General features: G+C 50.9%; 1 long non-coding RNA gene across 1 annotated transcript; it reads left to right on the top strand.

Annotated features, from left to right (window-relative positions):
- Window positions 1–9,333: 9,333 nt before the first annotated feature.
- LOC124093652 (uncharacterized) lies at window positions 9,334–13,027 on the top strand. Its single transcript, XR_006852015.2, has 3 exons — window positions 9,334–9,698; window positions 10,816–11,100; window positions 12,212–13,027. It is a non-coding gene; the product is annotated as an uncharacterized LOC124093652 (long non-coding RNA).
- Window positions 13,028–21,337: the final 8,310 nt, after the last annotated feature.

Genomic DNA, 21,337 nt, shown 5'->3' with positions numbered 1-21,337 from the left:
CTTCCAGGCCCATTAGAGGCTTCCCCTCCAGCTGGGCCCCTGCTTTCCCCACACCTGCTGAGGGAAACACGTGTGGCCACCGTGTCCCGGTGGGCCACCATCTCAGGCCACTTCATTGTTCCTGAGTTGGCGATTACTCTGCAGAAATGACCCCATTTGGAAATGTTTGGGGGAGACTGAGCACAGCCCTCCGGGGGGGACTGGGGGGAGGATATCAGTGACCACGGCTACCGTGGCTCAAGTGCCTGTTTTATGCTCCAGCTGTGTCCTCACTGCTCCAGATATGGCCTGAGCACCGGTGACACGGGGGACTGTGAAATACGGCACCTCCTACTCCACGTCTGCCAGTCAGAACCTGCCAGGTCCCCAGGTGAGCCACACGCCTGTCCAGAGCTTTCCCAGACGGGGTAAGGCTGGGGACCCCTGCCCCCATTTGATTGATCAAAGCCATTGATAGTCCTACCAAAGCCAGCCCGTCCTTGGTGTCCTGGTCACTGGTGGTCTTAGCGATGTCCTTGGGTAGAGGGAAGTCCAGCCCTCCCAGGGGGGCTTCGGATGTGGAGGCCATGGGGATGCACCGTGCAGACCCCTGACTACAGGAAGTGAAGCTGCCCGGGACCCCAGCGCTGCCCCCTGACACCCATTACTGTGTTTGCTCAGGAGGGGACACCTGTCCCACAGGCTGGCCCCAGTCAGGGACTGTAAACAGCAGGGCACCAAGACAGGTTTGTTCCCGGCACACATGGGACTTTGTCGACGGCTGACTTCGGATCAAGGGTCCCCTCTGGCCCCCACGCTGAGTGTCCTGGGTATTAATGGTGGTCTAAGCTACTTCCACCCGACGACCTCCACCTCCCCTTCACTCTGGGTCACACTTGCACCATGGCCTGATGTCCCCTCCCCAGCCTTCCCCGGCTCCCTTCCGATGTCCTGCCGTAAGTATTTCTCTTAATAAAACATCCGTGCATTTAATCCTGCCTCGGCACAGACACAGGGAGCCCGAGAGCAGCCCTGGCGCCCCTCGGCCCTCCAAGGCCAGGTGGGAAGCTCAGCCTGCAGGGGCTGCCAGCAGGCGTCCCCACAGACAGCCCTTCATGTCCCTGCAAGGGTCCTGAGGTCAGAGGATGGCTCTGCTTTTGGACTCCTCAGGCTTCCCAAGTTTCCTGCAGGAACTTGGGGAGTGAGGAAAGCACCCCCAGATTCTCTTTCCACCCCAGTCCGTGCCCCAACCCGAGGCCTCCTCCTAGGTCTCATCTCCACACTCCGACTCCAACCATGTCCCCCACCCCCTTCACCACCATCCCTTAGGTCCAAGACCAGGGACATCGGTGTCCACTAGGAGGGCAGATTTGGAGCGGGTGGGGTTCCGCACGGACCCTGGCACATTAGTGTATGGGACTCAGGATTCTAGGTGCTCAGAGCAGAGTCTGCCCTTCGTCCCCAGGAACCAAGAGGGCAGAAGAAGAGACCCCCACGTCCAGGTTTAATGATGCCCTCAGGTCCAGCCGTCCCCATCCTCTGTCCATGGGCCCAGCACACTCAAAACCGAATGAATCCAAACAGAACTATGTGACCTCTGCCTTGATCCCCAGACTTAGGGAAATTAAGGACAAAGGAGCAGGCGGGTGGCTTTGTCCAAACTCTTCTCACTTCTACAAGAGCCAAGTGCTCACCCAACAGATACTCTTGCATGGAAAGATGTCACCATTATTGGTCATGAGGGAACTGAAGTTGGCTTCAACTTTGATTTCCTCGTGACTTTAACCACCAGACACCTGCAAGGAAGGCTAAAATTGGAAAAGAAATTGAAGAGAAAAGAAGCTGGCAAACTATAGCCGGCAAGGTCACGGAGCAAGAAGAATTTCCACACACGGCTGCAGGAATGCGGCCACATGCGGCCACTTCAGGAAGCATCTGGCCATTTCCTATGTAGGAGGTACTCTTCTCCTTCCACCCTTCCACGCTATTCCAAGATGTTAACCCAACAGAAAGGGAACCTACATCCACCAGAAGACCCATACAGTGAAGGTCACAAAGGCAACATCCAAAATCGACGAAAACTGGAAACAGCCCAAACGTCCATCCACTCCTGAACAGGTAGACACAGTGTGGAACTGCCATACAGTGGAATATTACAGCAGCAAGGAGCAAAATACTCCCACACATAACAATGTGGGTGGATCTCAAAAGTGTTACAAAAGCTGCAAGAAGCAGGGGACATAAGGCCACACCATAGTGATTCTGTTCACATGGAATTCTGGGAAACTCTATAGGAATAGAATTATAGGAATAGAAATAGGAATCTATAGGAATAGAAATCAGATCAGTGGTTGCCAAGGGTTGGAGTGGGAGAAGAAGCAAGAAGGAAATTTTCACATTTTGTGTCTTGGTGGTGGTGGTGGTGGTTAGGTGACCATAAATATTCCTCAGAACATATTGATCTATACATTGAAAAAGGGCACATTTCACTGGGCATATTTTATACTCAGTAAACCTGATTGAAACACACACACACACACACACACACACACACACGCTTTCTCCTGTGTTCTCAACTCTCTACCTAATTCACCCTTTCAACCCTCATAGCCACCCTGTGAGGTCCTTGCTACTCTTATCTCCATGTTCACAAATGAGGAAACTGAAGCACAGAGAGGTTGAGTTACCAGCCAAAGGTCACCCAGCTAACAAGTGACACAAACCCAAGAAACGCAGGTCCGGACCCCCCTCTCTGAACCATTGCACCCCATTTTGTGAGCAGGGGGACACAGATGACAGATTCTTCGCTACGTTCAGCACTGGGGTCAGAGAGTTTAGAAGGGAGAGAAGGAAATAGGATTTTAGAAAAGTCCTTGTTCCAGCCCTCCAGAGGCTGAATCCCCCACAGTTCCTGCTCCAATTCTTCTGGCTGATTCTTCAATGCCAGCCAGCTCCCTCCGGGGCCCTAACTAAGAAGCCAGCAAGATTCTGCGAGAGAAAATGACTGCTTCCTGAAAGCACTCGGTGGATTTCCCCGACACGTCTTGTCGGCGCTCACAATGCCCGTGACAGCTTCTCCTGAAATATCTTCCAGGTGAGCTCCCCGGCCGCCCCGCCAGCCTTGCCTCTGACTGCCCCCCGTTCCCACGTGGCTGAGGCTGCCTGTTGACAAGGCCTCTCACTCTTGGAGGCCCAGAGCTGACCTCACCCCACTTTGCGAGATCAAATGCAGAAGAAGGTGCTTACGGAGGGTCACTGGGTGGTGTTAAAAGCCGATTTCTCCTCCTCGTAGTGGGAAGGTGCTGACCGGAGGGGAAGCATTAAGAAGCTGTGCTCTCCCAGGTGCTGTTTCCACGTGGTGGGCCTCAGCAGGGTGCTCAGCAGCAGGCAAGCTTCAGCGGGGGCCGCCCCCCGGGCTCTGGGCCTGACGCACAGGAGAACCGAGTCTGGCTGCAGACCCCGGAGTTTCGTGAAGGATCACAAATGTCCATGCAGAAACGCTTCTCCCTGCTTGGCTGGAAGGATTTGCCAGACTCCACGCACACACTCCCCCAGGAAGCAGAAGCAACGCAGGGTCCCTCAGAAACAGCGAGAGTAAGAACATGTGCCCAACAGGAAAAGTGATCAGCTGCTGGCTGCTGCCCAGGGGGTGTGTCCTGTAAGTCTGTTAGCACAGGGGTGAGCCCAGGGGTGCCAGGGAGTTAGGAATCAGAGTTTCAATGCCATTTTGCACTTGTCTATTCTAGAACTCTTTTCTTACTCTTATAGCAAACTGGTTTTGTTGTGAGGATCACCTCTGATTGAGTGGCTGTGACTACCCTAGGTTAAGAAGGATTCTGAGGCCCATGTAGACTCAGAGAGTGTTGTGATCCACGAGTGATGTCTGCCACAGCAAGCCAGAGAGGCAGACCATGAGTCTACCATCCCTGCTCTATGCAAAAAGGAACAGGACCCAAGGAAAATGAATCGAACACAGATGCCATCTGATTTACTAAAACTCACAAGATCCTTTGGAAACTGCACTTAGGAAGCACAGCTCTAGCTGCCGACTTTGGCCCCATCCAGAACATTCACGAATATCTGCCAAACACAAGGCCTGTAGCTTTATTTTATATAAAGATGTCACTACGGGGCTCGATGATCCCACTACCCTGGCCATACTGATTGGTTGAAGCAAGGGTTGCAAACTACTTACCTGTTATTGTAAATAACATTTTATTTAACCACAGCAACATGAATTTGTTTATATGTTATATATATATAATTTTGAGGGGTTTTTGTAGTTGTTGTTGTTTATTTCTGTTTTATTTTGCTTTTTTTTTTTTTTTTTGTAGGGGCGAGGATGGAGCCCAGGGCCTCACGCATGCTAGGTACGCGCCCTAACACTGAGCCACACCCCAACCTTCTGTGATTGTCTTGGTGCCCCGGGGATGGAGTTCAGTAGTTGGTATACAGTCCACCACGCCTGACATGTTTCCTACCTGGTCCTGCTCATAAAAGTTAACTGACCCTTGGATAAATTGTTGCCATTCAACCAAAAAGCAAAAGGGCTTCATGATAGGAGTCAGCCATGAATGAGGCACCTTGGAGACAGTCTCTCTACTATAAAGACACATCCTCTTGCCTGGTGACAAAGGACGCCAATCGCCAGTCTCATGATGTCTCTGCTCCTCCTCCTCCTCTCCTCCTCCCCCTCCCCTCCCCATCCCCATCCCCACCCCCTCCCCATCCCCCTCCCCTCCTCCCCATCCCCCTCCTCCCTCCTCTCTGGGAAATGCCGGGGGAAATGGAGACAGACGGTGGATACAGAATAGAAACAAATTACTGTCCCATTTTCCACAAGGCTTTCTCTGTATCCAACTCTTGGAAACATTGGGATATAAGTGAATCTGTGAATGCCCCATTCCAGTGCTTCCACATGTCCTGTATTTCTCTAAAATAGACCCTCATTGATCACCTGCAGGTCAGGAGGGTGGAGACTCCACTTTCCACACCACCTCCAGGAGCACCTGCCTGGTCCAATGCCCTTAGCATGAGGCCTGCGCAGGAGTCCTAAGGAAAGCGGATCCCGATAGATTAGTGATGTCTGTCATGGGAGAAGGAATGAGAGATGACAATGTGGACTACATATTTGATCTCTTGGCTCTTCCTTACAACATAAAAAGAGTCCATCTACTCTGTGACTTATCACCACTTTCTTTCATCTTCCTCGGAAGTTAGAGTTGGAAATATATCATCTCTCCTTGATGACGCATGCTCATGTGATCTTCCTCCTGAGGGCTTCAGATATACTTTCCATTTTCTCAGTCAAATGATGCACAGGCTGCTCATCTTATTTCCCAAACCTCTTAGCAGCAGGCACCATACCAGGTACACAGTTCTCATTTAATGGATCCTGGAAGCCTCTAATTTGGAGACTGAAGCTGTGGCCTTCCAACTTAAAAGTCTGATTCAGCATTTACTCATCCAGCTTTGTGGAATCCCTTTCCTTTAGCTCATCTAAAACCCTCCTAGGACTACTCCAGCCCCCTGATGCTTTTGCAGATGCAAAGGATATTCTATGCCCTGCAAGACCACCTGATTTGGCCGGGGGCTACTTGACTGCAGAGTCCCTAAGTTTCAGGGATAAATGACAAGCCACAAGCAGCTCAGTGTTATGGCTGGGATCTGGAATGTTCCTCAAAAGCGCACAAGTTGAAAGCATGGTCCCCAATGCAGCAGGGTTCAGAGGCAGGGCTTTTAGGCAATGACTGGATCACTAGGGCTTCAACCTCATCCTCAGCTAGAGTCGTGATGCTGGTGATTTCGTTTATAGCATATTATTATAATTGACCTATATTACTAGTATTGCTATTAATCTCTTACTGTGTCTAATTCATAAATTACATTTTATCACAGGAAGTATATTAAAAAACATATTATATACAGGCTTTGGAAATCCCTGAGGTTGCAGGCACATAACCCTCATGAATGGGGGGACGACTGCACTGTTAAATTGACTCTAAACTTGCAGGGAGCCCCCCACTGCAGCTGGCTGAGCCCCAAAGATGACAGAGGGGATGAGCCGTGGGACATCATGTGCCATTCAACTAAGCAGCAGCCAATGCCCACACCTCTCCCATGAGGGACTCATTTCTTCCATGCTGTTGTGAGCTAAACCGTGTCCATCCAAAGGAAACACTGTTAACCCACGTACCTGTGAATGCGACCTTATTTAGTAATAAGCTCTTTGCAGATGGGATTGAGTTAAGATGAGATCATTAGAGTGGGCCTAACCCAGGACGATGGACGTCCATAAAAAGCGGAGGAGAAGGGCAGAGACTGACAGGTACGGGGGAAGCCATGTGAAGACACATGTGACGAGGGAACAGAGACTGGAATGAGGCACCTACAAGCCAAGGAACATGGAGGGTTGTTGGCCATGAAGAGATACTCAGAGAAAGACACGTGACATGTCTCCCCTGGAGCTTCCAGGGGACGCAGCCCTGATGACACCTTGCTTTGGGACGTCTAGAACCAAGAGACAATAGATTCCTGTTGTTTAGACCACCTAGGGGGTGGAGCTTTGCCCCAGCAGCCCCAGGACGTGAACCAACTGTGCTCATTCATTCATTCTGAGAGTGCCTGTGTGTGCTTTCTGGGGTGCAGAGGGCTCACGTGTTCGTTACTTAAACCAGTCTCCAATTCCATTTTTGGTTCAGCTAGAACCCTGCTGCCCGTGGGAGTGTCAAGGGAAAAGCCAAGTTGAAAATGCATGTCCCTTTCCAAACCAGCACTCAGCTCACCCAAGCCCACCTGTCAGTCTTCTCCATCCCGTCCCCAACCTGGCCTGGTTCCTGAGACAGCTCTGCTCCCAACTACACTGAGAGCAGTGCCTTCATGTTCCCAGGTCTCCCTCGTGAAGGGCTGAGGACTTCACCAGGTGCACTCACAGCCACCCACTGTTCAGCCTCCTCATCCACCATGATGCGGGGCTGCACCCCTATGTGACAATCATAGAGTGCACAGTCCTTGGGATCATCAGAGGCTACCTTCCCACCTTATTGTTGGAGACATGGGGCTGTAACACATCATCTATCACCCCGGGCCTGGGTCCTGCTTAGGGGGTGCAGCAGGAGCCCTAGTTCTTCCCTCTCAACCCATCTGTCCATTCCGACCTGGTTATTATGTCGTTTTTTCCTGAGAGCTGGGTCTTCACACCAACCCTTCTGCTTCTGCCTGGATTCTCGCCCTAAATGCTTCCTGCAGGATGTCGGTAAGAAATCCTCACCAACACCGAAGGGTCCACGAGAGCCCTGGCATCTTGCTGTGGGAAGCGGGGAGCCGGCACCTTCCACTGGGAATTACTTCTGACCTTGACTTCCCACGGTTTCCCACAGTTCCTCCTACTGTGCTGGGTGCAGCCAAGACCGTTGATCCCTGACCCCAGGGTCTGGGTAGAAATTCACAGAAGCCTGAGAACATGAAAGAGGAGAAGAGGCCAGAGAGAATGGGGGAGGAGAGAGAAGAAGAGGAGGGAGAAGTCTTTAAGAGCACATAGGGACCTCCTTCCCTCTGCCTGATCCACTGTAGGAATGCAAACGGACAGAAGTGCATGTTCCTATGGTTTTTTACAGACCTGATTCTACCCTGTCATAAACAAGCACGGGCAGACACAGAATTTCACGGTTCCATCCTGATTTGGTTATTCATGCTAATGCAGTTAGCGGATGTCCTGAATTCTGAAATCCAGACATAATCCCCAGAGCTGTTGCACCCAACTGGTTTGTCTTTAGTCCTTCCTCCAAGTGCTACTGTAGACTGGCCCTTCACCTCCTTGCACTGATCCTGCCCAGTTTTCCCAACTAGCGAAGGGTTCCCAAAGGAGGAAGGAGGAATAAACATAAAAATAAAATACACCCCGGCCCCACTCATCCCCAAAACATGCAAAGGGATTCTTGGGTTCAAGGGCCGTCGCTGCAGGTGATTCGTTGCAAAGCCTGGTTTGCAGGAACGAATTTTGTGCTTCTAGGTCCATGTATGGTAGGTACTACTGCTTAACAAACTAACCTGAAACTTAGGGCCTCAAGGCAATGACCACTTAAGTCTTTAAGTTGTCAAGTTCTGCTGATGTGGGGAGTCCAGGTTCAACTGTCTCAATCGCATACCTATGGATAAGTGGCAGGTTGGATGGTCCAGGATGGTTCTTCTAGGATGACTCACCCATCTCCAGCCTGGAGTGCTGTCACAGCGGTGCCCAGCAGAACACAAATCACGTTTATGAGACTCTGTTTGCATGGAATTTATTACTACTCCATTACTCAAGAAGACACACAATAAAGCCACAGTTCTGGAAAATACCATCCAAAGGTATGTACAGAGGCCAGGCGCAGTGGCGCACACCTGTAATCCCAACAACTCAGGAGGCTGGGGCAGGAAGATCATGAGTTCAAAGCCAGCCTCAGCAAAAGTGAGGCACTAAGCAGCTCAGCCAGACCCTGTCTCAAAATAAAATACAAAATAGTGCTGGGGATGTGGCTCAGTGGTGGAGTGCCCCTGAGTTTAACCCCTGGTACTGCCTCCCCCCTCCAAAAAAAAAAAAAAGACATGCCCAATGAGCTTTCAATCTAATATGGAAATGGGCACCTTGCGAGAGTTTGACAAATTGGTGTTGAATTAACGTTAGTGAAAAAGGCAGAGACTAAGAAAATACGGTTGTGAAGAAGTGTTGCAGAAGTCTAGGATGGCTGCGACCAGGAGCGGTTTTCCTTGGGGAAGTCGAGTTGCAAGACTGTCTATGTTTTCACCAGGCACAGCCCAGGCCAGATCTGGGAATTCTGGGTGGAGAGAACAGAGGGAGCAGAAACCCAGGGAACAGAGGTAAAGTTACAAGAAGAAAGTCTGGCAAGTTATTAGGTGGGACCGGACCTTCGCCTATTCCCCGTGGGGGGAGAGGGGGCTCCATCTGGGTTCTTTTAAGCCTGAATCACTCCCAATTTCCCAATACTTGAGGAATACCCAATAGTTGAGGTATTTCAACCCTGTAACACCCACTCATCCCACCAGATTTGAGAAAGTAGGAACAGAGTATGGAGAATGAACCAGATCAGGAATCAGCAGGACCCGGCTCCAGTGGCCCTTCATCCTCTACCCATTGCCTCTCGATGCCTCAGTTTCCCTATTGTAAAATGGGAGCGATCACACCTACGTCATAGAGTTGCTGTAGGAATTTAAAGAACGACCCCAAGTGCTTGGACAGGACCAGCTGGGGCAGGAGAAAGAAGCCTCAGAGCTTCCCACCTCTGGCCACCACTGTCAATCATCAGCTCTTCTCTCCATTCATCCCTGCTTGGATCCCTCTTCCCCAGTACTCAAGCCATTAGGGATGAGGCCAGAACTGGCTCTGGAAAGCAACCTCTGCTGTTTGGGGTAGATTTGCCCGAGTCAGTGTCTGTCTGTCGGTCTGTGTCTGTCTGTCCCTCTCTCTTCCTCTCTCTCTCATGCAAGAGAGATGGGCCCTGGGGAAGAGCAGCCCCCTCTCCAGGAGAGCTCCAGACAGCAGCAGCAGTGGAGACCGCTGTCCCTGCTGTCCCCGCTGTCCCTGCTGCATGCCCACAAACAAAAGTCGCCTTTCATCCGATCCAGTGCCGCCTGCCCGAAGAGGAGTCACTTCCTTGTGCCTGGGCGTTGATGAAAGCCGACAGCAGAGGCGAGAAAACAGCCAGCTCTCTCTGCGCGCGGTAAAACCATTACAATCAATTTCGGCAGCTCGCGGGCGCAGACAGACTCCGCGTCGACTGGATTCTGTTACGGAGGCTGAGGGTGCCGGGGCGGGGGGCCGGCAGGGTGGGGGGGGCCGGCAGGGTGGGGGCCCCCGGGGGCCTTCTGGGAGGCTGGAGCATTTGGCCTTCCGCGGATGGGCCCCATTACGGCTGCAGCCTGGCGCCACGGCTGCGGGGGCGGGCTGCGCGAGGAAAAGTGTCCTCCCGATGGCGGGCGGGGGGCCACCAGCGCGAGCTTAACTCCTGCGGTCTCCAAGACTAATTGCTCACGGTGGAAACACGCCTCAAAGTGCTCTGGCCTCGTCAATAATAGGGTATTAGATGCCTTCCATTCCGCACGGCATTGATCTGTTTCCTCCCGGGCCGGCTGCCGGCTCCGCTCCCTGCCAGGCCCCGCCGCTGCGCCGGGCTGGCTCGGAGGACTCCGCGCCCCTCCTCCCGCGCCCCACCAACCTTTTTTTTTTTTAAAGTGTTTTCTAAGCGTGTGTTTAGCATGAGTGGTGCCTAAGTGCTAATTGTTACACCACAGATTGATTGGCGACGAGATGGCTTGCCAAGTTCCTCCCGTCTCCTGGGGGAGGGGGAAGGGGAGGGAGAGGGAGGGCCCTGGGGACGCTGGGGGACAGGGAGACGGGGGAATCCTTGATGCTTCTGAGCTTCCTCTCCCGCTATCATGCCCATTGCCGGCGAGGTGGGAGGGCAGCCTCTATTGATATTTGATTATTCTCTGCTATTTATTATTTCTGCTTTGAGAGAGTGGCAAAGATGTTCCTGCAGGTGGAGCAGGCAGGAAAAGCTGAGGGTGGGTACAAATGTCCTTGCAGCCAGCCCCCCCGCCCCCCCCCCCAAGCAGGATGCTGTTCCATGAAACCTTTCTAACAAGCCCTGACCCTGGTATGTGCCTGGAGGAGCCGGGGTGTCCAGCCAGGCCCCTTCCTGGAGTGACTTATGTAACTACCTGGCTGTCCTCAGGCTGGCCGGAGCCATCCCTGAGCCAACGTGCAAGATGGGCAGCACCTCCCAGTGGGCCTGTGAGGCCTAGTGGCCCCTGAAACATTTCTTCTCCTTCTTCCAGATCACTGCGTTTGGAGGTGTTGGGAGTACAGGGTGAGTGGAGCAGGTCAAGATTCCCAAAGAACACAGACAAGAGATGGGACCCCTGGGACACCCAAGATCCCTCCAAACACCTGGTGCTTCCTTAAAGGTGCAGAGCAGGGGTCTTGGCAACTACAGCCACAAAACATTCCTACCTGACAGGTGGCCGAAACATCCTGGGTGTGTCTGCGTAAAATAAGACAGTGTGGAGTCCATTCATCCAGCATGAAATCCAACCAGAGCCGGCAGGCAGCATCTCCACCAGGTCCAGACTCCCTCTCTCCGCAGCCTCAATCTTTCCCCAAAAGCCCATCTTCCCTAGATTCCCTCTACCCCTGGTCTTCCTCTTCCTCAAATTCCATCTTCCCCAGTCTCCACTACCCCAGACTCCATCATCCCCAATCTCCCTCCTCCCCAGATTACACTGTACATAGACTCCATGTTCCAAGTTTCCATCTTCCCAGTCTCCAGCATCCTCAGATTCCATAATCACCAGACTGTATCTTCCCAGAGTCAATCTTCCCTCAGACTCCATCTTTATCAGAGCTCCATCTTCCCCAGATTTATCATCCCAGACCCCATCTTACCCACACCCCATCTTACCCAGTCTCCATCTTACAGTCTTCATCTTTCCCAGCCTCCATCTTACTCAGAATCAATCTTCCCCTTCTGTATCTTCCCCAGACTCCACCTTCTCACATTCCCTCTTCTTCTGAACTTCGTATGATGCACTTCCTTCTGCTTAAAATTCTTTTTTATCCGATTGCTTCCTTCTCTTCAAATCTGACCACAAAGGGGTCACCTTTGTTTGCCTGGTGATGATGGTGATGGTGATGGTGGTGATGATGTTGATGATGGTGATGGTGATAATGATGATGGTGATGATGTTGATGATGGTGATGGTGATGATGATGATAGTGATGATGGTGATGGTGATGGTGATGATGGTGATGGTGATGGTGGTGGTGATGATGATGATAATGTTGGTGATTGATGGTGATGGTGATGATGATGACGGTGATGGTGGTGATGATGTTGGTGATGTGATGATGATGATAATGGTGATGATGGAGATGGGATGGGGATGATGGTGATGATTGTGATGGTGGTGATGATGGTGATGATGATGATGATGATGGTGATGATGGTGATGGTGAGATGATGGTGATGTGAATGGTATGGTGATGATGATGGTGATGGTGGTGATGATGGTGATGATGGTGATGGTGGTGATGATGGTGATGGTTATTTAGATGGTGATGGTAGCTAATATTTTTTTGGTGTGGTAACTATGTGCCAGGCAGCGCTAACATTCTGGATGCATTTTCTCACTTAATTTCCAAACATAACATATTATTTGTATTGCACTCTTACAGATGAAGAAGCTGAGATTCCAAGGAGAGTCACTTCCACAAAGTCACACAGCCTGTGCAGCTCTAAACCTGAAACCAGATCTGCTTAACGTCCACATTGAAATGACCTCTGATCATGTCCCATAGAGACTATGGAAGAGTTTCAGGGACCCCTCGGGCTCCAAGTGACATCATTTGTTTAACAGTTAGCACATTGCCAAGCTTACGGTAAGCACTGAGAAAATCTTTGAAAATTAGACATTTCTTCTTTATTCTATGGTTAACAAGAAAGAAGACGGCTCTTTCTCAACCTTTCTTTAGTGTCTAAAATGTATAACTATATGAGTACTTTTTAAAAATTGCTGAAGAGTGACACTCTGGACTCAAAGCTGCTACCTATTGGGTGAGAATACCCAGGTGCCCTGAGCCTAGGGCTGACATCACCAGGGCTGTGATGCAGGAGGGCTCAGCTTTCTCCATCTTTTCAATGAAATTGTCTAATTTTCAAAAATTATGTAGCAGATGAACATTTATTTTTTTCCAAATTAAACCTTAAACAGAGACCAGTGTAAGAGCAGGTAGGGTGAAGACCTGAAGAAGTCCTAGCCCCTCCCTCAGGAATCCCCTTGGCACAGCCACAGAGTCTTTGGATTCTGTTTCAAAGGCACCAAGCCACTCAAATGCATGTTCCCTGTCCCCAAGGCCAAAGCCCCTTCCCTCTTCACTACCTGCTCACGAGAAAACAGGATGGAAGGACCATAGGTTTCCCAAATCCCGTTTTTATTTCTTCTTTCTGTTTGTGGAACTATCAGACAGAATTTTATGACAAGGTATGATTTAGACTGATCTTATTTATTTATTACACAACAAGTGTGGAATAAATAAATGGGTGGATGGGTGGATGGGTGAACAACAGCTGGTTGATGGAGGGTGTATGCACAGAGGGGTAGGTGGGTGGTTAATGGATGAATGGAGGGATGGACAGAGGACTTGCCGGATGGCTGATGAATGCACATGTAGATGGATGGATGGATGGATGGATGGGTGGGTGGGCAATGGATGAATGAATGGATGTTGGATAGATGGACAATAGATGGATGGATAGATGGATGGATGGATAAATCAATGGCTCAGCAGAGGGACCGGTCAGAACAAGTACTGATAGTGTGTGCGGTAGTGGACATACAGCCTGACCAGAGCAATGAGGGGCAGGAGAGAAGAAGTACTGGCCATCAGGCTCTGCGGTCAGCACACCTCACCCATGCTCAGTTAATCCTTGCCAATGCCTGGGAGGGAAAGGCTCTAGTTCCTTTTTTCCAAGAGAAGATGAGGTTCCGCAGGCTTCAGGTACCAAGTGGCAGGCCCAGGTCCTTGCTATGACACTAGCTGTCTGGAGACGTTTCCCCTACAGAGAATCTTCCAGAAACTGAAGAGGAAGTTATTGAAAGAAACGTAGGTAAATGAAGAAAATAAACAGAGAGAAAAGAAGAGAACAGCTTAGGACATGGAGAGAGTGACACTTCCTGGCTGCTCACTGGACACCAACCTTGTACTTGGCGTCCGTTTTCTGGTTAACTCTTGACCACGAGCCCAAAAGGCTGGGATTTTTAAATTTGTTCTGCAAAGAGGGCACCAAAGCCCAGCGTGGTGAAAGAACTCTCTCCCGGAGCCTATTCTCTTGAGCCGGGATTTGAACCCTGTTCTAGCTGCCTTCAAATCTGCCCTGTTCCTGCCAGTTTAACGAGACAATAAATAAATAAATACATAAATAAATAAGGTGGGGGGAAGGAGAGGAAAGGAAAAACTATATGCAAATAAGGAGGATACAAAGAAAAGGAAAAATGAAGGCAGGAAGAAAAAACGCAAAAAAAAAAAAAAAATTCCACAATTAGGAAAATAAGGAAAAGGAAAAGAAAATCCAAAAGACCCTTTTTTCCAACCTCCTCCCGCCCAGAGAAACCACAGCACAAATTGCAGTGGACGGTGCCCCTTGCACAGAGAGCCTTTGAGCTCCCACGCCTGCCTCTGAGGGTTGGGGCTGGAGAGAGACTGGCGTCGGCTGCGACGAGTCTGAGGGCACTGGTGAGAAGACCCCAAGGAAAGCTGTGTCTGGGTCCTCCGATTAAAGGAGGCAGCGAGGCTCCAATGGAGGAGACAGGGGGAGGGGAGCGGAGGGGGTGGCGAGGGGCCCCCGACCCCGTGACCCGCTGCCTGCTCTAACCTGATATAACAAATAGTCCTCGAAAGCAAAATAGTATTAACCCCTGGAGTCAGGTCAGCCCCGCCACATGGGCCTGGGTCTGTCAGACTGCGTGTCCCAGAGGGTTTAACTCTTTCTTGGGGCGCTCTGATTGCCACTTTAGAACACCACGGCTCTCCCCAATTCAGCCAGATGCAATAGATGAGATTCCCCCCCACACCCCCGGGAGGGATGCAGGTCTTGGCACCGTCACCACCGACCCGGGGAAAGTGTCTGCTGCCTGTCGGAAACCGGACAGGAAAAAAAAAATGAGCTCTAAACCGTCCACCCAGCCTGAGACTGTTTTCTGACTTGATTCGATTAAAACAGCTGTCATTCCTTCTATCCCCCCTTCCTAGCCCAAAAGACAGATTAATATAAAGCTGGGCTTCACACAAAACGTGGTCCACGCGCAGACCAGGTTACATCCACTGGGAACTTGATAGAAATGCAGAATCTCAAGCCCCACCCCAGAACTGCAGAACCCGATCTGGATTTTTAACAAGGCTCCTAGATAAACAGCGCGCACACCAGGGTTTGAGAAACACCCAAGACCCCACCAGTCAGACTGAGAAATTATTTTCCTCTTTTGAACAACCTGTCTTAAGCAGAAAATACAAACACAGGCGACGACCACAGTGATGTTCTAACCCAACCAAATATGGGGAGTTTTGATATTTAGGGAAAGGCCCAAGTAACCGTGTTTTTTTGGCAATATATTATTACTTAAAGTGACTGTGAAACTTTGTGGCTTCGGGTAGAGGAGACAGAGATTGTCTAGTCAGCCGAGTACCACCTCCCTGCTATTCTGGTAAAAAGTGTCCCTATCTTCAGGGTGACTCTTCCCAGGGACAGCCGCCACTCCTGGCTCCTGATGGGAGGATGACCCGAGCCAGACCAATCAGAGTCCTTCCCTGGGATTCTGTATGCTCTGTGGCCAAGTGGGCTGGGAGGTGGAGCTGCGGATGGCCTGCAGACATTCTCCTCTCTCCAGCTGTAGGTCCAGGGAAGGCCGGAAAGCCCATCCTCTCTGAGGATGAGAATAGGTCAACCACAGTGTAAAGCCAAGTCCCGAGACAAGGAGAGGGAAAGAGCGGCGGCGGCACACAGAGTGGGAACATGTGCCGGCTTACTACTTCCTGAAACTTCTGAGTTTGTCCCCACCTCCGGACTCCTGGATATGGGTCCAGAAATCCCCTCTGGGGCCCAGCCCCAGTTGAGGGGGGGGATTTTGTCTTGCATCTGACCTAGCCCAGACACTGAGTCCTCATGTGACCTTGAATTTCCTGAACTCAGGCACCACATTCCAGCGGCTTCTAGCTGAGCTACGATTGTCTCTTGTGCTGACCATCAGCTGCTGAAGGGCTGCCTTGGCATGTGGACCATTCCCCAGATTACAGGCCCAGAGGAGGGCTCAGTTTCAACATCTGCTCCCCGGGGAGATATTCCTGGATTCCCAACCTCCAGATTGCCTGAGAGCCACCATTTGTAACCCTCACCGTATCTGACCACCTGTCCCTGCGAAACCTCAGGCTTCCCAGGACACTCTTGTGTCCATCCCAGGCTTCATGAAATCCCCAGGGTTCTGGTACAGAGTGGGCACACGGCAACCTTTTTCTGTCTCAAGAAATTCAAAGTGTGTAGAGCTGGCCAGCTAAAGAGAAGTGGGGAAGAGAAAATCTCTACTAAATTTTTACTTCTGGCTGGAAGTGATGCACCTATCCTTAACCACCAGGGTGGCAGGGGAATTGGAACCCAGTCTAGCCACATACGACCAGAACAGTCAACAGAACATCTACAGGACATCAGTCCTACAACATGGCTTCAATATGGACGTCTTGGGGCCCAAGCAGGGTTATCAGACCCTGAGAGGTACCCAGACCTATGTTGAGAGCTCCTTTTACCAAAGTCTGCTCTTCTACCTGTCTAAGCAAACCCCACTCTTCAGCTCCCCAAGAGAATGTTCAAAAAAATTTTTTTTTCAAAAAATAATTAGTTCCCCATTGGAATCCAGAGCTGGATTGATGATCCAAACCTTCTATTTCACAATAGGCAAAATAGGTTCAAGGAGACTAGAACTCACTGAAGCTCAGTGGAGCAAAGTCAGAACCTACCCCACCCCTCCTAAACCTGCTGCCTACTATGTGACCCAATGGTGGTGCTGGAGTGGAGACTTACTGAGCCCTTGCTCTGGGTCAGGCAAGAGGACTATCATGTCCTTGAAATGTCAGCCTTAGGAAATAGTGCTGCTGTGGCTTAGATAGGAGATGTCCCCCCAAAAGCTCACGTGTGAAACAACGCAAGAGTGTTCAGAGGAGACCTGATGAGACTGTGAGAGTTTGGACCTAATCAGTGGATTCATCTACTGATGTGGATTAACTGGGTGTGGCAGGAGGAGGTGGGTCCCTGGGGGTGTGCCTTTGGGGTTTCTATTTTGTCCCTGGTGAATGGAGCTGTCTCTGATTCCCTGTTGCCATGCCCTGAGCTGCTTTCCCTGCCTTGCCCTCTGCCCTGATGTTCTGCCTCGCTTTGGGCCAGCTGTAGAGTCAGCCATCTATGGACTGGGACCTCTGAACCCATGAGCCAAAATAAAATTTCCCTCCGCTGCGTGGTTCTTGTGAGGTCTTTTGGTCACAGCAACAGAATAGCCGACTAAAATGAGCACCATGGCCTGTGTTCATAAACAGCTGTTTATTTGATGCCCACCATGTGCCAGGAGCTGATATGTTGATGAATGTGTCACCTGTTGCTGCTTGACAGACATCCCTAAGACTTAGTGGCTTAAAACAATATCACTGTGGACCAGGCACTCAGAAGTGGCTGAGCCGAGTGGTTCCAGCTCAGGGTCTTTAGAAAGGTGACAGTCAAAATGTCAACTGGGGTGTAATCACGTCGGGGGGTTGGTTGGGGATGGAAAATTGGCTTCCAAGGTGGCTCCCTCCCATGGCTGGCGAGGTATCAGGAAGCCTCAGTTTCTTACAAGCTGACCTCCCCAGACCAGCTTGAGTGCCTTACAATATGGCGGCTGACTTCCTTCAAAGAAAGGGATCCAAACAAGGGCTTGGATCTTTTATGACCCCATACCCATTGCCATCAATGTCATTTCCAGAGCATCCTACTGGTGACCATAGGTTAGCTCTATTCTGTGTGGGCGAAGTCCATCCAAGGTCACAGGTGCCAGAAGACGGGTTCACCGAGGAACACCTCAGAGGATGGTCCCCACAATCGAAATATAAGAAGGGCAGAGACATGAAACTGACCCAAATTCACACCCACAACAGGCTTTCCCCATCTTTCCTACCACGAGGGAGCTGGGAATCCCAGAATGGCCCAAGCCACTGAAATTTCAGCTTGGCAGGATCCAGCACCCAAGGTTTGGCCAACCTCCAGCAACCTCACCCCTCCTGCCCTCTCCGTGGATCATTTGTTCCAAGAGCCCAGCTATAAATACCCACTTAGTGAAATGCCTTGCTCCCCGGGTACCCGTTCCCTGGCCCCCGGCTGCCTGCACCCTGCTTGAACAATGCCAGCTTGCAATCAGTCTGCAATCTGAATCCACTTTGCACACCCAGCACCAGCCGGCTGCCCAAGCCAGTCTGCTGGAGCTCGCTGGCATGCCCCCAAGACTGCTCTTGCAAGTGAATGGCACAGCAATTGGTTGTTAAAAACACTAATTGACCTTAAATAGGTGATGCTATCTGATACCTCACAGGCCACCCCAATTCTATATTTTCTTCCTTTTTTCCTTCTTCATTATTTTTTTTTTAAATTTTTTTTCTCTTCATTATTTTTTAATGCCTGGGAGTCTCCACTGAGGTTTGGAGTCACCTGGGCTTAGGCAAAAAAAAAAAAGATCAGGGCCAGAGGACAAGGACACACACAGCAAACACTGTCACTGGTCCCCACTAGCAGCCTAGAGAACCCCAACTGGTGATGGCCAGAAGGGCAGAGCTAGGGCTGAACTCTGCCTCCCCTTTCTGTGCCCCTTTAAGACAGTCTCCAACTGAGGGGTGGAAGAGAGGGGCGGTCCCTCTTCTCTCTGCAATCCAAGATTCAAGCTGGGTCTGCCCTTCTTTAGCACTGAGTATTGTTCAGAGTCTGTTTTTACTTTTCATGCTTCCTCTGCTTGATGGCTAGCAATAATAAAAGTAATTACTGGCTAATAACCATAAAAAGGAATTGCTTATAATTATTGACCCTATGGGATGGGGCCGGCCCCTGAGCTAAGCCCTCACATTCATTATCACGGGGAATCTTTACCTCTTGTCACAACCAGGAAGCTCAGGATCAGACAGGGGATTTTCGTGGCCCAAGGACACACAGCGGAGTCTGCAAGTCTGCCTGCATTGGCCTTCCATGGCATAGCCATTTCCCCTGAATCACACTGAAAGGTGGTGGTCACCCAAGGGCCTCTTAGCAGAGGAAACAGTGGTGGGTCATGACAGTCCAGGTCCCAGTGGAGAAAAAGCCAGTCCCCTCTTGCTTTGGAACTCAAATCCTACTCTTCAACTAAGACAAGAAGTTCACTTTGCAGGTCTGTCTTTTTCTTTGCCCCAGGTTCATGCAAATGGAGACTGGCATCTGGAGAAGGCAGGGTTTATAAGGCCAATGCCCAGCCAGGATTCGAAAGGAGACGCCTGACAGGTGCCAGCCCCGGAGGCCAGCCAGAGCCTGAGAGGTCTGAGGTGTGGGGCACTGAGCAGGGGCAGAGGTCCAACTGGACTTCGAGGGGAGAGTTCCTTGAGCTGAGCCCATGGAACCACAGCCCATCTGTTGGCTCCGGGACTGAGAAAATTAAGAGGAACACGGGCATCAGTCAGAGCAGAGGGTAGAATCCTTAAAAATGCACCAATGGCATTCATGTGCAGGTATTATGCAATTACTGTATGTCAGGCACTCTACATGGCTCATCTCGGGCCCTCCCAACAATCCTATAAGGGAGACTGTATCCTACACATTTTATATGTAAGAAAGCTGAATTCAGAAAATTCTAGGCCTGTGGTTTCAAATGGGTACCAACAAGGGCTCGGTCAAGGTGTGGGAGTGGGGATTGGGCAGTGCCAGGCCAATAGATCCTCTGTCCCCCTTTTCAGTCTGAGCAATGCCCCTAATCTCAGATAATTTTTTTTTTTTGGACAAACCTGCATAGTTCAAATTTTAAAAATTAGGAATCTCATTGAATCAGACCATAAACAATACTCCCCAGGGCTGGGCAGGAAGTGGGTTCCTGGATCAGCTTGAATTAGCAGTGCCCACCAAATAACAGATATTCACTGAGAGTCAAGCCACTTACAAATGCCAGGCCCTTCATCAGCCAGTGACCTAAAAGTCATCGCTTATAGTCCCCCATTGGCAAGGGAGCCAAATCTAAGAGAGATGAAGTTCTTACTCAAGGTCACAGCAGGTTAAAACGTCAAAGTTGGGACCTAGAGAGTCTGTCCAAGGTCATATCAAAATCGTGCTACCACTGCCCCACTGCCCCAAAATGTCCACATCCTCCAAAATCCAGCAACCTGCAAGTATGGTGAGCCCTATGTGGCAAAAAAAAAAAAAAGACTTTGCAGATGCTATTAAGGATCCTGAGATGGGGAGCTGACTCTGGGTTGTCCCCAATGTCATCACAGGTCCTTAAAAGAGTCCAAAGAGGGTCCTTGATGATGGACGCATAGGCCGGGGGCCTTAGAAAGGGAGGGCGGTCCTTTGTACACCTTGATATCAGTCCCCTTGAAGCCCATTTTGGACACCTGACTCCAGAACTGTGAAATAATCAGTGTATTGCTTGAAGCCACGGAGGTCACGGTTGTTAACCACAACCGCAGACAACCAATATATCCAGTCACTCTGATTCACCCAAATTATGGTAGTCCTCTTGCTCTTTCTTACTGGTGGGTAGTTGTTAATCCTGGACTACCAAACGCATTCTTTTCATCCCTGCTAGCCAGACACTGGAGGGTGTTGTCAAGTCAGTCACCTCCGTGAGGAGAAGTGGGGTCAAGTGGCCTCAGCGGCTCTGGATGCAGGAGCAGCTGGGATAAGAAGAGCAAGGTCCCTTCAGCAGACCCTGCATCCCTGTCTGCTTCCAAGGGTCAGACGGAAGGGAGGATTCCGCAGTGCCACAGCTATCTCCGTGGGGTCGCTGGGGCTCTTTGGGGTCTTCAGCCACCTCCTCAGGGGCCGCAGGATGACAGGCGCCTGGCCACCCTGTCATTTGGGTCCCCTGACACGTGGCTTAATGGGGTGGTGAGTGGCAGGCGTCAGAAGCGCTGCAATCAGCTCGTTAGGAATCCAGGACTGGCACCGGGAGGACAGAGGGGCCACAGCTGGAGACGGAGAAATGGGTCCTTGGAGGCCTGGTGGTGCCTCTGTGGGCCTCAAGGGGACTGGGTGGCCCGGCTGCCACCGCCCTGCACCTCTTAAGGCCCATTACTTGCTGTCGTTGGCCTGGTTGCCTGGAGTGAGCGCTTCATCAGGGCAGATTGGACCCGCGGATCAATGGCTCCTCTGCCGGCTCCTGCTCCCGCTGCCCGCCCCACCACCCACCGCCTTAACCAGACATGGGCGCCAGACCCACAACAGGTCTTCGGCAGCTGTCAATCAAATGCCATGAAATATTCATCTGGTTTAATCTTCTTCAGGGACCTGCCCAGAGCCCTGATGGGGACAAAATGGTCTTTATAAACTTGTAAAGGCTGGATGGAGAGAAGGGGAGGAGAAAGTGGGGGGGAGGAGGGGGGAGAAACAGAAATACTGCAGGAGCCAGTGGAAACCCATGAGCATCTCTTGCAGACACTGTCCCCAAAGACATCCCCTAGACCCACGTCTGAAGCAGCCACCTGCACCCCAAGTTGTTGCTACATTTGCATCCACTACCTGGGGACTTCCCAGGCCCCTCTGGCCACGGGCCCACCTCC

The sequence above is a fragment of the Marmota monax genome, unplaced genomic scaffold (assembly GCF_021218885.2).
Source record: "Marmota monax isolate L192 unplaced genomic scaffold, Marmota_monax_Labrador192_F-V1.1 WCK01_AAM20220418_F8-fsc00092, whole genome shotgun sequence".
Taxonomy (NCBI): domain Eukaryota; kingdom Metazoa; phylum Chordata; class Mammalia; order Rodentia; family Sciuridae; genus Marmota; species Marmota monax.
This window is presented reverse-complemented; position numbering and strand designations above follow the sequence as displayed.